The sequence below is a fragment of the Ambystoma mexicanum genome, chromosome 12 (assembly GCF_040938575.1).
Source record: "Ambystoma mexicanum isolate Mex_15411 chromosome 12, UKY_AmexF1_1, whole genome shotgun sequence".
Classification (NCBI taxonomy): Eukaryota; Metazoa; Chordata; class Amphibia; order Caudata; family Ambystomatidae; genus Ambystoma; species Ambystoma mexicanum.
Genome location: NC_090936.1, coordinates 640,378,728 through 640,396,479, shown reverse-complemented (window position 1 = coordinate 640,396,479; position 17,752 = coordinate 640,378,728).

Below are 17,752 nucleotides of genomic sequence, written 5' to 3'. Positions count from 1 at the left end.
TGGATGAAGAGCCATCCAGTGTGGAGATGGAGGTAAGAGGCCAGCAGGTTGAGTGATATTCCTAAAACCCGGGGAGGAGACAGAGGGTCATAAGGAGGGAGGGAAGGTTAACTGTATCAAACGTTGCAGACAGATTGCGAAGGATGGGAATGAAGGACGCCTGAGGAATGTGCAGTGGGTAAAAGTTCTGATGTGAGCAGGGGTGTTGCTAGGTCTGGAAAAGGACAGGGGCTAAGCTAATGTCGGGACTGGCAGGACTCGGGCTAGCTAGCATTTTGGTTGCAGTCCCTGAGCTTCTATCCGGGGCTACAACAAAAAGATCCGGGGCTATAGCCCCATCAGCCCCCCTGGCCCTCAGCAACGCCTCTGGATGTGAGTGATAGCAGTTTCTGTTGCGTGTTTGGTTCAGAAGTCTGATTGGGAGGTTCAGATGGGGCAAGAAGTAGCGGGGTCGATGGAAAGAGGGATTGGAAGGACGGGGGTGTTTCTTCATTATGGGGGACATCAGTGGGCATGTTATAACAAATGTGAAGATGCCTGCAGAGAGGGGAGATGGGAGAGGGTAAGGAGGAAGTGATGGCCGCAAGTTATTTGATTATCTGTGTTGCTAAGGGTCAGTGAGAGAATAGTATGAATTTGCTGAGTGCAAACAGGGAGTTAAGTGGGAAGTAGGATAGAGAAGGGAGGGTAGGAAGTGTATCAAAGGCTGCAGAAGAAGAAAAGAAGAATGTGGGCCAAATGTCATGTATTTGTGTGATCATGGAGAAGTAAGGCAAATCCACTAGTGTGGCGACAACAGGATGGGGAGTATTTATTTATGGGGGTATATACCTCGGGCAGGAGAATTTCTAAGGTTGAGAGATGATGCTATAAAGTCAATGTAGTAAGACGTTGTAAAAGTCAACAGCATTGTTTAGGGCAAGGACAGAGTCTTTGTAGGCATTAAGAAGAGTAAGAGTGCATTATTTGCTGAATTGTCAAATGTGACAGGGCCTGCTTTCAGGCCCAATCAGAGGGGGTTTGATGGAGAGAGGAGCCCATGCCAACAAGCTGGCCGGTGCCCAAGTGAAGGCAGACCCCCTCCCATCCCTCCTTACCTGAAGGATGCTGGCGGTGGGGCCGGTGAGCATGCTGCATCAGCCACCACACCAGCATTGCAGGGGGAAGGATGCCAGCTGGAGGGTAGCAGGACGTAGCGGCGAGTCGCGCAACCATGGGCCCCCTAACGACAAGGGCTAGCATGCCATGGGGTGCAGCATTTAGCTCAACACCAGCCCCAAGGGAAAAATATGCCGCAGAGACTCTGAGTCAGTGCGACATCCTGGGAAAAGCCCAGGCTCCAGCAGAGAGTGTTTGTTGGAGCCAGGGAAGGGACACCTCAGCTATACCACCAGGGAAAATATTGATTAAAGTAAGACCTCTATGAAGGCACCTCTTATACCACTAGTGCGCCCGGGAAACCTTCAAGGGGCAAAGGCCTCCAAGGACACCTGGAAGATATACTATTCCCAGGGAGCCACGTCAGGCTCCAATCTAGAAATGCAGTTGAACTGCATGGAGAAAGGGGCAGGGCCTTACGAGCCCTTTTTCTAAAACATACCAGTACTTCCCATGTCACACCTCCTCAGCCAGGTAAGTGATTGGGTAAGTTAAGTGGGTAATCTTGGGAGCAGATGGGGTATTAAAGCGAGTCTGTGTGAGTGTTCTAGTGTGGGTTAGTTTGGTGAGGACAGTAGGCGAGAATTAAAGGAGTGCAGTGGCTGTTATGAGGAGGGGGGTCTGTGGAGTGGTTGTGTGTGAGGGTGGAGCATGTAAGGAGTAGAGCTAGAGTAGGAGTAGCGAAGGTAGTAGTTGGGAGTAGGAGGCGATAGTGCGCTCTAATGAGTAGAAAGATAAATAGATTGACAGTAGTAGGAGGTAAAGGAAGTAAAGGCATAGTGTTAATAATGGAGTAAGGGCAGGAGTAGAAGAAGAGTAGTAGGAGTGACGATAGTGGCAGAATAGGAGTAGCTAGTAGTAAGAATAGAGAGAGAGCCTATCACAAGAAGAATAGCAAGAGGCAAGGAAGTAGCATGAGAGGAAAGGAACTACAGAGGTAGCGACAGTAAGAAGTGATAGATGGGGAGAAGTCAGAACAAAGGTTGGAGGTGGAAAGGCAGAGTGAAAGATCATAGGGACAGTAGGACGGTGGGAGGGCAGCATCTGTATAGACCAAAAAAAGTGAAGGGTCAGGTATGAGTGGGCATGAGAGAAGTAGGAGTGACACTGGGTAAAAGAATGCACCATCCACAACTCCCTAAGTCTACTAAGCAGGATAGGTCAGGTGAAGGTAGACAACCCCAATGGAGATAGTTCTCCCACGTCTTGTGAATGTCATACTTAGCCCCAGAAAGAGCAGAGACAGCAGGTGGCACCGGTCGATAGTACTAACACCTGTTAAGGACGCCTGGGTTAGAGAGGAGGGTAACGGCTCGGGTAGGTGAGAGAGAAGGGCTGCCCTAGCACCAATGTCCCAAGAACCCGCTCAGCCCTGGGAACTACCCGAGAACCCTTGGCTCAAGCTATTTGTAAAGTCCCAGTAAACACCCTTGGACTTACTACCAGAGTCAGTATTTGTTGTGTGTCGCGCCATCACACAAAGTTGATGCATGGTTGCCTTCAGCTGTCAGATGGCCGTAAAGATTTATGGTAGAGCTTGGGGGTTAGAAGGGTGAAGGAACAAGCAGGCTACTGTTCATTATATTTGGTAGAACGTGTAGTATAAAATTCCACAAAGGCAAGGTCAATGGAGTGGGAAAATGGAGGAGAGCAGGCTTGGACGAAGGACTCAACTTAGTAGGTATGGGGCCAGGAAGTCGGAGCAGAATTTCATTTGGGCCATGAATGAGGGAGGGTGTGAGTGAGGGTAGAATGGAGATAGTAAAGTGAATACAGTGAGTGATCAGATGGAGTTTTAGTGTAAAGGATAAAAAGAGGGTGGTACCACAGGAGTGGGGTGGAAGATTATGTAGACTGGTCCAACAGAGACGAGTGCAGCTGTAATTTGTGGGCATTGTTAATGTTGGTAAAACTGTATGACTTCAATCTATCTCACTGGACATCAACTGGGATAATTTTGGAGTAGTAGATTTAGTTCTAAGAAAGAGGTTAGGGGTGCCAGGTGGGTGATAGATGGCGGATAATGAGAGGTGTTAGGGCAGGAAGTTGGATAGAGTTATGCTCAAATATGATGGGGGAGGGGGATTTATGGAACACCCTTGCTATTTAGTAGGCCAATGCCACTGCCTTTCCTATTGATGGGGATGGAAAAGGTAGCAAAGTCAGTATGGATGGTAGCTAAAGTGGCTTCTTCTTCTTCTTCTTAATTATCGGAGGCGTGGGCGGACCCACGCAGGCGCTTCCCCATCCTATAGGATGATGTGCACCGTACCCACTAATTATTATTTAGCTCCATTTAAACTCACAACTTCTCCCACCTCCCCGTCTGCCTCACAAAATCCAACATCACACTTCTCCTCCTCCTGCCTCTCTCCCCATCACCTCCCAGCACAGTGTCATGGGGGGTGTTAGTGGAGGCTCTTAGAGGGAGGCGACAGTTAGGATAAGTATGAGCATGATGGTATAGGAGTTGAAGTGGAAAATAGATGTCAGGGTGGACCAGTGGGATCACTAGGAGGAGTTGGGGGGAGGGGGGGTCGTAACTGATGATGTCCACTTAGGTGGCTGGTAGAAACCAACAAAAGCAGATAAAGTGCAAATAGTTACCAAAACAGTGTTAAAGTATAATTAACAATACTAGGCCATGGGAACTCAAAACACGTACTTTTAAGCTCCTACTGAAAATAATATAGCCATGAGTGACCTAAATGCAGTTTTTAAGCAGTGGTTATATATTTTGAGAGGGGGAGACAGAGGGTCCAGGAGGTAGATAGTGCTATTCAATGTAAATAGAGATTTGGACTCTGTGTAGTATTGTGCCGATGGGATGCGATATGGTCAGGAGGATAGAGGGTGACACAGAATGGTTTGAAGATCTACTGGCACTAACAGGGCCAAACAGACCATACATTAGTAATTCCTCCTTTTTGCATGGATGCCAGGCAAAGGGATGCAGATGGTTGGAAGATGAGTACTGGTCGTGTGGCCAAGAAAGCCTAAAGGAAAATGGATAAGGGGAGGTGTGCGGGGGGCCAGAGGGGGAGAGTTTCTCTGGTACAAGGACAGGTGGATGACTTAGTATGGAGGGCTTCAACTCCAGCTATGAGGGAGTAAGGTCGTCTCCGTATGCCATGAGGCCTCTGAAGTTTAGGGGTAAATGCTGATCTGAAGTCCATCCAACCCTACGCTTCATTTCTTTCTCAGAATAGGACTACGTATTTGTTTAATGCAATGACATGTTCTGCAAGATGGCCTTAGGGGTGGAAAGCACCCACTACCACCATGTGTTCCATAAATATGCCTAGCTGTTTATAGAACTCGCATTCCTTTTCATGGGGTTCTATTTTCCACCCCTGATATGCTTTCTCTGGAGCCCCCTACATGTCTAGCATTGAACCCAGCTATATGCATAGGAACATTGGTGCATGGCCAGGACAATGGAAGGTTAAATTCACGAGGCAGAGTGCTGATTTCTACATAGTAATTCAATTTCCATGTAAACATGGGGAAATGGTTGAAATACCTTTGCTGGTTGATTAGTGATCTGGGGTGTAGCTAATCAGTGAGCAGCTGAAACAGTTTTATTTCTTGAAATCAGGGGAGACCCCTTAATGATAGGGGTCCCAATTTGGTGATCCAAGGCATTGAGCTGGGAGATTCTTAGTACCATTCTGCGGTAGTATCCAATCCCGAATCTCCATGTGAATGGAAACTCTGCAGTGCTTCTCCAAGGCAAAAGCACTGCAACACTCCATGGTCTTAACAACCGGCGGTCAGGGAAGAACGGGACTTGTTGAACTGCACGTACATTTCTTGGTTTACAGTGTGATCTTCCATTATGTGGATTTACACAAAAACACTGGGCCTCATTACGAGTCCGGCGGTAACCAGCCGGTTTTTCCAGCTCGGTTACCGCCGGACTAGTATTACCATTCCGCCTCTGTGATTCCCGGAATTACCGGGGCATTACAACCCCGGTAACCCGGGAATTCCGGAGGCGGAATTCGGTAAATCCCCATTCCCATTGAGTCCCACAGGACTCAATGGGAATGGGGACCATGGAAACACCGGCACCATCTCGTGATGGTGCAGGTGTTTCCACGTCCGCCTGCAGGCGGGCGGTGTTAAACCCGCCGGGTCAGACCTGGCGGGAATGACACCTCTGCCTGCAGGACTCGAGATCAGCCGGTATGGTTTACCACCACCGTTATTTCCATACCGGGTAACTCGTAATGAGGCCCACTATTTTCCAATGTTCCTATAAATTCATTTCCGTTTTTCCAAAATGATCGGAGTGAGCTTTATTTACTGGATTCGGACAAGAAGTGTATATGGAATCGTTGCAACATACAGCGTAATCATGGCGGCGGAACTACGTGCCACAATTCTTCGATAAGTGGGCAGGGATCTAGTCCTTAATAAAAGGAATCCCTGTGGAAGCAGGGGTTACTACACCACGTGCAACGTTAGCTTTCCATCCGTGATTGGTCTAGGGTGCCTGACAGGAGTCAACATTGCCAATGGTTAATGGTCATTAGGACCAGGAATAGCAGGGGGCGTTTCTATGCTCTGATGAGGTCCAGTAACATCAATGGCCCTGTTCCTTTAGTGCAATATAACTTTAGGTAATCTACCTGCTACGGAATTTGCAACTTCATAGGCATGCCATCATGTTTGAAAATGTAGGCGATAATGCAATTTGAATGACTGTTGTAATACCTGATATCAAAGTCCACAGGTGTGCATTACTATCGCAATATGTACAGCTTCCGCAGTCGGCACTCTCAGTTAGTTGGCAAGGTAGCTCAGTAGGTGGATGCACCAGTTTCAGACACGTGTTGAGCTGCTAGGTCAAAGTTTGGACTTCTTGTGGGTTAACAACCTTCTCAAGATCAATGTGTTTATTGCTACTGGGAAGAGTTCTCTACGAAGACGCCAAACCTAATGGGTACCCATCCATTCTGTTTCATAGGTCTTGGTAGTTGTTTTGGCATTGGCGCTTCTTCATTAACATGTAGTTTCCAACAATGTCTTCTTTATGATGGATCCATCAGCGCTTGTAGGTTGGACGCCATGGAGACTTGAAGACCCCTCCTTTCAGTTTTTTTAAATTTTTTTAAATAGACCAGTGTTAGCAGCACCCTCGCTTTCCGTCACACTTTGTTGTGGATCATTTAAGTTCTTTTGTGGAAGGTGTACCCCCTACTTTGTATACCATGAAGACCATTGCTGAAACTCGTTCAATTGCTGTTATCACCTGTTGGCATCATACGTAGAGAATTTGGTCCAGGGACATTTTTGGATAGTCTGTAAATAAATAAAAAAACAACGTGTTATTAGACAAGGATATCGTGGCAGGTTTCCCTGTTTGCAAACCAGTAGCTTCATCATTGGTGTTGTAGCTTTTAGGGGTTTATGACAATCTTACAAGTCATGGCCATCCCTGGTAAAGATGTTGATCACTAATTTAATAACTGTCCACCTTCTTTTCCTACCCACTTTCTGAGACCAGGCTAGCCAGAGCATGGAGATCCTCTTTCCATAGCTGGCCTGCTTGCTGCATTTTGCCTCAGCCTGTGGTTCACAGCATGGAACCATTTCTGGCCAATGTGCTGCCTGCCATGCTATCACACATGCTTGACTAATGCGCATACGTGCATCAGCCCTGATTACAAGTGCTGCAGCAAAGTATTTAGATTCACAGTGTGTTGAAATTAATGTATGTGTGCCAGTTGTGCTGTACCAGCTAAGCGCAGGTCCAGTCCCACAACTTGCACTGGGGCAGAAGTCACAGTGCTGTATGCTAATTCACACCTCAGGAGGGCATTGTGCTTGTGTTGTTATGCGCAACTGCCACTAGCATACAGTAATGAACTGACAGGAGATTGCTACCCTTTTACTCTCAAATCAGATTTAATTTTCTCTGCCTTGTTTTCCAATCTCTTCATGGTCTGGCTGCATTAATGTCTTTCTATATTCCTCTCGTTCTCTTTGTTCTCCTTCTCAGTTTCTATTAGTCGCCCCCGTCCTCCCTGTGCTCAACCCCGTTTTTGCTCTTTTGAACTCCTTGACACTCTTCACTGGAATGCTCTTCCTCTTTCTCTCCATTCTATCTCTGTCTACTCTTTATTCCGTGGTTCCCTTAAGTCTTACTTACTCCAAAATCCCTGAGGGATTGCTCTCTGACTTTTATTATTTATTCATTTTTATTGTACTGTGTTTCATCCTCTGGACAGCGCTTTGGTTAAAGGTGCTGAATAAAATATAGTTAACAATTGTAACTTGAAAAGATTAATCTTATCTCCATAGGGACACATTTTTCGGGATTCAGACAAAAACATACCCCCTGGATGATTTTCAATGTTGTCTAAGCAACAGCCACCATTTACAGCGTCTAAGGAGTACTGGCCCAATTTGGGTAAGAATACGTGCTCATTTATCTTAGAAAATAGGATATCTCGAATGCCAAAAATTTATGAGAACTGTTTTTCAGGCAGGTTTCCAGATCAAACAAATATTGAACACGTAAACATCTAGGAGAAGGTGGCGGAGTTGCGCCTAATCCCACGGTGTATATTAGCAGATTAGAACATCAAGGTCAGTGAAACAAACCCACCCTCATTAAGAATTATTCTAAAACTACTAAACTGGGTATACCTAAGTAGAATATAGGTGTGTGTTATGTAGGACAAACATATTTTGTTATTGGAATTAATCAGGACATGCAATAATGTTTTTGATGAGAAGGTTATCTGTTTATGTATAATTGTGATTTAACAATGGTTAAAAACATGTATTGGAAGGCATGTATATAATGAGCATATGGTCAAAGATGAAAATGGAATGAAGCTACTATGAAATTATAATGATTTCAATATAAGTAATGATATGTTTTGAAATGTCTTTTTAGATATTAATTCAATGTATAACTTGCCCCTGAAGAAGAGAACATTCTCGAAACGCCTTGGGCCTCATGAACATTACATTATTTGTTAAATTTACAATGAATGGTGATTTTGATTAATTATTTAAAATATTTGGAAAAATTTGAAAATTTCAAAAATTGTGTTATATGATACCAAGATATATCTCAGACTGTTTGGCTCATTTATTGGGCTAGTGAAAGTGTTCAGTGGTAGTGTAAACACAGGTTGGTATTCACCACACTTGGACTAGGATTAACATTAAACCAATAATGGAAACTTTCTTTTAACCAGACAGTGGCCAGCAACTGTTATGACTGCAGCAGAGTCAGTCACATGGCTTGACCCGATCTCTTGCTTCCTGAGGTAGTCCGGGATGTACATCCTATAGTGCTATCTTGAGTGGATTTAAGGTAACTTCCCCATGTTCCACTGTATAGCCATGGGGTATATTAAGACTTGATCCCTATCCCACTGGAATACCTTTACACAATATCGCACAGAGAGACATCCTCCTTGGTCCTAACAATGCAACTTGTGGGCCTAAACACTGGTGGGCCTCTTCTCCGCAGTCTAGCATCTGGACTATCAGCCCCATGTTTGACAGAGTCCTTAATACTGTAACTCCATGCAGGGAAAACAGTCCTCCCACAAAGGGATACTTGCCTCTCTAAAAGTTGTCAGTTCACCAGAGGGTCACCACCGAAATAAGTAGGAGCAGAACTTGGGTAAGACTAAGCATGAAACCAAGAATCCTAAGCCTGCTGAAGGCTAGATTTCAGACTTTGGCCGAAAGCAGACCTGAGACAAGGTGAAGAGCCTAGTGAGGTATACATCTCAGATCCTTTCCTGAGCCAGACTCTGAGCAAGGGACAAGTAGAGCTTTGGTTCTTGGGTAAATCACCACAAACCTTTGAGTTAGCACTTCCTGGCGCCTGTTTACGGTACATTTTGATAAGGTTTCCACAGTGCCAATCATTAAGGTGGTCAGACTAACCCCCAATGCAAGTATCCTATTCCAAACCACTTTTGGACAACCAGATGGCCTTAAATAGTGCAGAGGACAGTGTGCTTCCCCTGTCAGACCCTATTTGGATTCACATACTGGTCCTCAGGAGAAACTAAGACGGTATTGCTCCTAAATTGGGACTGGGCCAAAATCATTCCCTAGAGGTCTCATTGATTCGAGGCTTGTAGGGAAAATGTTATGCTACTTGAAAAAATTCTAGTTCCCAGGGCAGAGGAGGTGCCAACCGTGTTGCCCTCCATCCCCCACTAACAGTAGTCGAGAGACAGCGTTTTAATTCTACCAAACTGCCTCTGGACTCTCAATCCCAGGATTCTCCCAGAGAGGATAGAAGGAAGTCCAGGAAGAGAGAAAGCAGGCAGACCCATTTTTTGTTAAAAATAAATAAAAAGGCAGAGCCAAAAACAATGTCAAATTTAGATGTAGAATCCACGACCAACTACTGGTTCCCCAAAACTTTCAGAGGACATCGATGGGACATGCCCATTTAACAGGATACCTGGGTATGGAGAAAACACAAGACCTGGTACTTTGCAGATTCTTTTGACCATATTCAGAAGAAGAATTTCACCACCTGCAGCTTCTTTCTAAAGAACAGCTGGGCTAAAGCCCTGAATGCCCTCTTGTTAAGAGGCCCTTTTTTTTTAGCATATAATGGGACTGCTAGAATTCTCCCATGAAGGAAACAAGCACACATTAGTGATAATGGTCATTCCACACACTCTACCTAGAACCTGCCCATTACAGTAGAACACTATGAAAAAGATCCCAGAAACACCTGCTCCCATACTTTAGAAGTGTAGAATTCCCAAGGGAAATTTTAATGAATATGGGTAGGAGTTCTATGTTGAATCTCATAGCTTAAAGATTTACTGGGCATCAAAACCTTAGATACTGAATGGTTTAGCCAAATCCTGAAAAATATACAGTGAAAACTAATAAAAACAGCAAAAACTGGGATGAGCTCCTACTTTGAACTGTTTGCTGTCAAAATACATTCATCAGGCTTGATGGGTTTTCCTCTTTCAAATGAGTTTACTGATGGGAGCCTGGAGATGTTCTAGACATTCTGAAGGAGGGATGAACTCAATAAGAGTGTTAACTTCCTGGGACACACTCATGGAGGACTCACAAACCACACGAACTAGGGATAGGTTTGGAAAGCACAAACGTTCACTTTTTTTCAGTGCATCCTATGCCCAATTTATCTAAACCGGAACTGTCGTCTCCCTCTCAGCCCCTCCTACATCTACCCACGTGTTCCCTCACACGTGGTCCATCTGCAAGGACCGGTAGACTGCTAACAAGGGGAAAGCTAATACCCCATAAATCACCCCGCACAAATGTCCTTACATCGCATCAGCACTTTTCCACCAGTCTCTGTGGTCTGATGACCCTTTGATATGATATGATATGATAGGTTATTTATAACGCACTTAATACCCAGAGGTTTCTAAGCGCGGACCCGGGGATCGAACCTGTGTTTCTCCATGTCGTCTTGCTTCCAAGGCAAGCACGTTGCCGCTGAGCTATCCTCCCGAGCTATCCTTTGTGGCTGGATTCTCACCTAATGCTGCACCACTACATCTTGGGTTGACTGTTCTCCTTGTTGTGAGCCTCCCCCTCCTTTCGCACCAGTGGTTTCGCTTTATGGCCGATCTTCTCCTACTGCTTCTTTCGTAGGAAGGTTTGCCTCCTCCATGTTAGGTTGGAAGAGATGTTTGAAATGTGAGGCATTTCTGGTTAGTTGCAGGTTTGGCCCTTTGCGAGATCAACAAGCCCTTCATATCTATGACCTCAAAAGGAATGGGGGAGTATCAGGAGTTGGTCTTCCTCATAGTTCTCTGCCGTATGAGGACTTATTTTCCTGGCCTGAACTCTTTCAATCAAGCCCCAATCCTGTTGCCAGCTTTTTCTCTCACCTGGTGCTTTCTGCCTGCATCCCTTTCCTTCACTTCTCTGTCTCCTCTGTCCACTGGTATTGCAACCAGTCTCGTGTTCAGTTGGTAGGCGATCATAATCTCTGCTGGTATTTTGCCTGTGGCCTCGTGATGGGTTTCTGTAATCCCTCAGCATCCTACAGAGGGCTTGATGTCTTGGATCGCCTTCCACCTGCACCCTTTGAATGGTTTTCTTTATAGATGACATAACTTCTCAGCCATTCCATTTGCCTCGGGCCATGGTGTAGTAATTTGTCTGATGATTGAACCCTGTGTGTCTGCCAAATCTTGCAAAGTAATGCCTGTTGAAACGGGCCCCGTTATCCGAGTTGATCGTGTGCAGAATTCCCCACTCACTTAACACTTCATCAATCATGGCTGCTACCGGTTGGAAGGCTGTTGTGGGTGTTCTCTTGATGGGGAATGTGGAAAACTCGTCTATCAATACTAATAGATACTACCCCATTTCCATCGGCTCTTTAAAGTCAACCGTTACCCTGTGCCAAGTCTTTTTGGGGATCTCTGTGTGCTGCAGTGGCAGTGGTGGTTCTGGTGTGGTGTGCATTGACATGTGAGTGTCGTACCATGTCGGTTACTAGGGTGTCGATGTCTGGGAACCATACATGGTTGCAAGGTCTTTTCTTTGTGTTTCTGCTCCCCTGTGACCTTCATGTTCCGTTTGAATGACTGCCTTTCTAAGTGATGGGGGTGCCACTAGTTTATACCCTCTCAGTGGTCCATGACTGCCAGTTCGGTGTGTATTTTGGCCAGCTTGCCTTTATCAATCTTGCTTGTCTTTGGGTATTTGTGGAACAGTCGGTGGTGGTCCTTCTACTTATTGCTGTTAATCAGGTGGATGGCCTGTTGGATTGATGGATCAGTTAGTGACTCATGCGCCATTTCGTCCAGGGTGAAAGCCAGCGGCATGATATTTGCTGCTACATATCTGATGCATTCAATGTCTCTTCTTTGCATGGTTATCTGTTGGACATTTTGGTGCCTGGATATGTAGTCTGCGGAATTGCGATCTGCTCCCGGCCTGTACACGATTTCATAGTCGTACTCCTGTAGGCGGATCCCCCATTTCGATATGTGAGGGCATCTTGGTGCAAGGATTTCCAAACAATGACAGTAATGCCTGATGGTCAGTCACTAACGTGAAATGCTTCCCGATAATGAAGTCATGGAAATGTTCACAAACTCAAATGGCCACAAGGATTTCCTTCTAGGCCTGAGAGTATGCATGTTCTGTGGGCGAGAGGGCCCTGCTAGCATAGGCAACAATGTGAGTGGGCTGTTTTGTTACAAAAAGAGTCAGGTGGAGTCCGGATCTGTCCCGGGGTGAGTCCTTTAAGTCCCGGCTTGGTCTAGCTGTCAGCACGTTAAGGCTCAGTTTATTGTGACCGTAACAATAATGCACAGCAGCTTTTTACTTCCGATCTGAACCACTCAAGCAGTGCGCTAGCTATACTTGTTCATAGAATACATACTCACATGTATTTATTTTGCTTAAGTTCTTTTAATATTAGATTACAGACGTTCCACATATCAAATTCAGTTTCATTAATTGCTCTCAGAGTTCCATTCTTTATTAGGTACTCTCAGGGTACCATACATCCATAATTAACTTCTTACAGTGCTTTTTTCGCCCCTCATTTTAAGTAATCAATAGTATCCTCATTGATTGGTCTCATTTGTTTCATTTCCTCTCAATGCCTTAGGTTGATTTCCTCTCAATACTAGTGCCACCCATCAATTGTATTTTCATTGATTTGTCTCATTGGGTTTTTATCCTCATAGTTTCTTGTCATAATTTCCTCTCGTACCTTAGGTTCTAGTACCACCCATCAATTGTGTTTTCATAGATTTTTCTCATTGGTTATCTAGCCTCATAGTTTCCTCTCAACACGTGTTTCTCCATGGATTCATCTCCAAGGTTCCTCAGGAGAGAAACTGTCAAGGAAAAGTATTAATTGTAACACAATTGCTATTATCTTGCATTTTGTTTAGAAACATGTGTTTTATATCTTTTAATATACTGGCAACTATATTACCAGTTATTACGTACTTACCCTGATCAATTTGTTACAGATTCTTATAGTTCCTCCAATCTGCTTATTGCTGTAGCTCTTATCAGTTTGTTTCTCCTTGTGATCAAGTGGTTTCCTAAGGATAAATGTGTGGCCATGAGTTAGGATGTCATTTTCTATTTGCTTACAACAACTTTAACATTTAGTATCACTGTTGTTAGGGAAGCGGAATGGTGAGGCTAGTCAGTTTCAGCAGTGATAGTTCTCTGATGCTAAGTTTGCCCTTTTAAAACTAATTATAGTTTGTTACTTTTGTTCCTGTGATGCCTTTTTATAGGTTTTTGTCTCTGTGCCCCATTATCAATAGAGTTCTGATTCCGAGGCCAGGTCCAAACCAGAAAAAGAAAAAAATGAAAAAAGTGTAGAGAAGGGCTTCTAGTGCAGAAAACCTTTTCTCCTTACCTTACTGCAAGTATTCCTGGATGCGATTGTCCTCGGTGTCCTTCCAAAACGGAGGAAATGACGTCATTGCGCATGTTTGCTTGATGTCATCGAATGTACGCACATGGCGGATATGTATATATGTCGCCGCTGTGGAATTCGCTGTGGAATTCACTTAATTATTAGTTTTATTGACTTTGCGTATGTTGCGGCCATGTTAGAATGGCACTCCTGCAAATAATTTATTTTTGGTCATGTTTTACTGCATTCTCCATAGTTTTTATTTCTTTATGCCAACATTTCAGGTATTTTTATTTGACACAAGTGATATTTAAGTCATCATCCTCAAAAACTGTTAATGTTCTACAAAAGTGCACTTATTATTGCTAATTTATTGTTCTGGTATCTTAGACTCAGTAAGCAGACGCTATGTATGCTTATTGGTTTTTTAGGTCTATGGCTGCCTTGTTTATGGATTCGTGGACTCCATATGTGTCCACAAATTCTCTAATTGAGCTTAGTGATAGAATGCACTGTTTGCAGTGTAATTACTGTATGGATAGAACATTCATTTTTGCAATCATAAGTGTATATATAAATGTAGGATTTCAAAAACCATGCATCACCATGTTTACACAAACTTTCCTAAGTACCTAAATAAGTACCTAAATCAATAGTAAGTTTATAGATCACAATTTTTTTAGAAAAAAGTAATGTCAGTATGGCTTATTCTAAAGCCAGTACGCCATCTCATGTTCCGAATTGAGGCCAGATATGCAAGTATCCATAATACATATCCATTCCGAATAACAGGAGTTCTCTATTGCCACCTCTCGGTGGAGATTCCACTTTTTCCAATCCTAGGAATCTGATTTTATTCATGTCTTGTTTGTGTGTTCCAGAATGAAGTGCATAGAAAGTGGATATCGTAGATCGCTGTTTTTAATCGATCGTAGATGTTCAAGATGTCATATCTTTAAGGGTATGGTCTTGCTACCTATGTACATTTTTTGACATGCACATATAATGCCATAAACCATGGACTTGCTATTGCAGTTTATAAAGTGTTTGATACTTTTTCCATTCGGTAGCATTTGTTCTTTGGTTCCATTTAACATCTGAGGGAGGATTTTTCATTTCCCACATTTGTACATTCCTGTCGATGATGGAACATTCAGATAGCTACTACGACTGTTCGGTGTCTTTTGTCTTAGTTTGCTTGGGCTAATCATATCTTTTAGCCTTGGTGCTTTTCTGAAAGTCATTGATGGATCATCTTCAATGTATTTCTTTATGCTAGCATCAGTTTTCAGAATATTCCAATGCTTTTTGAGGATGTTCTTAGTGGTTCTTGCGTCACGACTATATGCTGGTATGTAGTTGACTTTGAGCATCTTGTCTTGCTTTCTTGGTTTGTCCTTCAGTAGTTATTCTCGTCACACTCTGTGATTTTAGGTATGTTTGATCCAAATGTTTTGATTGGTATCCCCTTTGTAAGAATGTAGTTTTAAGCTGTTGTTCAAATTTCTCTGGTGAGCTACAATTCCTTTTCACTCTTAATAGTTCTCCCTAGAGGATGTTTTTTATTATGTGTGTGGGGTGGTTACTGTCCGCGTGCAGTATGCTGTTAACTGCATTTGTTTTAGTGAATAGATTGGTTTGGATTTTGCCTCCTTCTATGTATAATTACAAGTCTAGGAATTCTATGGTTGTTGGGCTTGTTTTTATTGTCAAATGTATATTGTACTCATTCTTGTTCAGAAAGTTGACGTAGTCTATGAGGTCTATCTCATTGCCATCCCAGATCATAAGCACGTCATCAATGTAACGCCCCCAATACACAATGTTGTTCTTCTCTGACAATGATTTGTGTGCCCAGGCATGGTTTAACTCAAAATGTCCCATAAATAAATGTGCGCAGGATGGCGCAAATTTTGCACCCATCGCCTTTCCCTGTAGTTGTTTGAAGATAGTGGAGTCAAGGTAAAACATTTATTTTCCAACACAAGTTTTAGCATTTTCAAGATCATTTCATTTTTGTTTTATGTAAGAGATTGGCCTTGTTTTTAGAAAGAATTCCTACATTCAATGCCCTTGGTGTGTTTAATGCTCGTATAGAGCGAAACTACGTCAGGTGTAACAAACATATAGTTTTCTTCCCATAGAATTTCTTCAAGTTGTTGTATTACATTCCCTTTGTCTTCTAGAAATGAGGATAGACCCATTGTTAAGGGTTGCAAGTGAATATCGACATATTGTGAGATCCTTTCAGTTAGGGATCCTATCCCATTTATTATTGGTCTGCATTTTGGAAACAATTCATACTCTTTATGGACTTTAGGAAGAAAGTATATTATTGACATTATTGGTGTGATTGAACCCATGTGTGTTGCTTCTTCTTCATTTAGCAGTCCCTCTTCTAGCCACAGTTGGCTCATCCTCTTTGAGTTTGCCTGTAGATCCAATAATGGATTTTTTTCCAAAGTTTATTACCAATCTTTATGGCTTAGATGGTTTAACCCTTTATTCACATAATCTGTCCTGTTCATGAGGACTACATTTCCTCTTTTGTCTGCCATCTTTGTGACAATACTGTTATTGCTTGCTAGCTCGTCCAAGGCTTATTTCTCCTTCAGTGTTAAGTTATAGTATGTTTTTACTTTTCTGTTAGTTAAATAGTTGTATCTTAAATCGTCACTCACAGCTTTATGGAAGATATCTGTCTTCTTCATTAATATTCAACAGATCAATTGTTTTTTCTACTAGGTCCTCTGTGAAGTTTGAAATAGGCGGTATTGTTTGTGTTTCCTTTTTTTTAATTGGGTTTCTTCAAAATGCTTTTTTAATTTCAGTTTCCTGAAAAATTTGAATAAGTCCACTTGTGTTTGGAAGTCGTTAGAGTTGTTTGTAGGGCTGAACGATAGTCCTTTATTGAGTGCTGAGACAAGGTTTGTATCAATTTAAAGGTCAGAGAGGTTGAGGACCAGATTCAACTGTTTGTTTTTCTCTGGGATCTTGTTTGCATTCCTCTTAGATTTTCTCTTTCATTTGCATGAGCCTCCCCCTTGCCCCCTCTTTGTTTGGTCGAAGTATTTAGATTTGTAGGGTTTTTGGTTCCTGTGTCTGCTGTATTTCTCCTCTGTTGTATATTGGGTCTTGTTGTATATTTATGCCTCCGGAACTCCTCTAAAAAAGGGCATTCCTGAGTTGTGGCAGCTAAGCTAGGTGTTTCTAATGGTGTTGCTGATTTGTCTTCATTGCCCTTGTCACTTTGTTTCTGAGTCTGATGTTTCCGTGGTTGCTCCCATATTTGTTACTTTTTGGGTTTTGGGTTTTGGGTTTGGATTTCCAATCACTCTTGGTGTCATATTGTCTATGAAATGTGTATACTCCTCCATTTTTATAGTCCATTTAGTCACGTATAAATGTTGTTTGTTTTCTTGTTTTAAGTTCTTTAGTATAGTTTGTAATATACTCATCAAGGATTTGGTAGTTTTTAAAGGTCAACTCGGGTAAGTTAAGTTTTTCAATTTTCTCTTTTATTTCTATTTCTTTTATAATCTTCTCATATGCCATTGCTGCCTGGTTGATGATTCTAATCATCATCCCATTCGATGTTTTAATTAGGTGTTCTTCCCAGTCATGAAATGCCTCGATATCCTCTTCTTCAAAAGATGGAAAGATGCAAATTCCTAAACCACGAGGGGTGTGAGTGGGCTGTACCTGTTTGTTCATGGTTTGAGCGAGTATCGCCCCAACCCCATCAGACTCGCATTGACTGTGATCTCCATGTGTCAGGAGGGATAGAAGTAAGCCAGTCTCTGGCCAGCGAGTTTTTCATATCATCAAAACCATCTGGCATTCCGGTGTCTATTGGAATACGGCATCTTTTTGCAGGAGCCATCGGAGGGGTTCCATTTGAGTGGTGCAGTGTGGGAGGAATCTGGCCCAGTAGTCAGCCATGCCAAGAAATGAGCAGGTGTCAGCCACCTGTGTAGGGGGCAGCAGGTTGAGTATGGTGCTCACTTTGTTGGGATCGGGGGCCATGCCAGCATCCAAGAATATATGTCCAAAAACCTTAGCTTCCTTTTATTGATGTTGCACTTTTCTAGGTTCAACGTGATGCCCACTGTCTGCAGTGCAGCACAGACTTTCAGCAACGCGGGATTAGTGTTCTTCCTGTGATGCCCCGTAGACCAAAATGTCATCACTGTAGTTGAATGTTGATTTCAC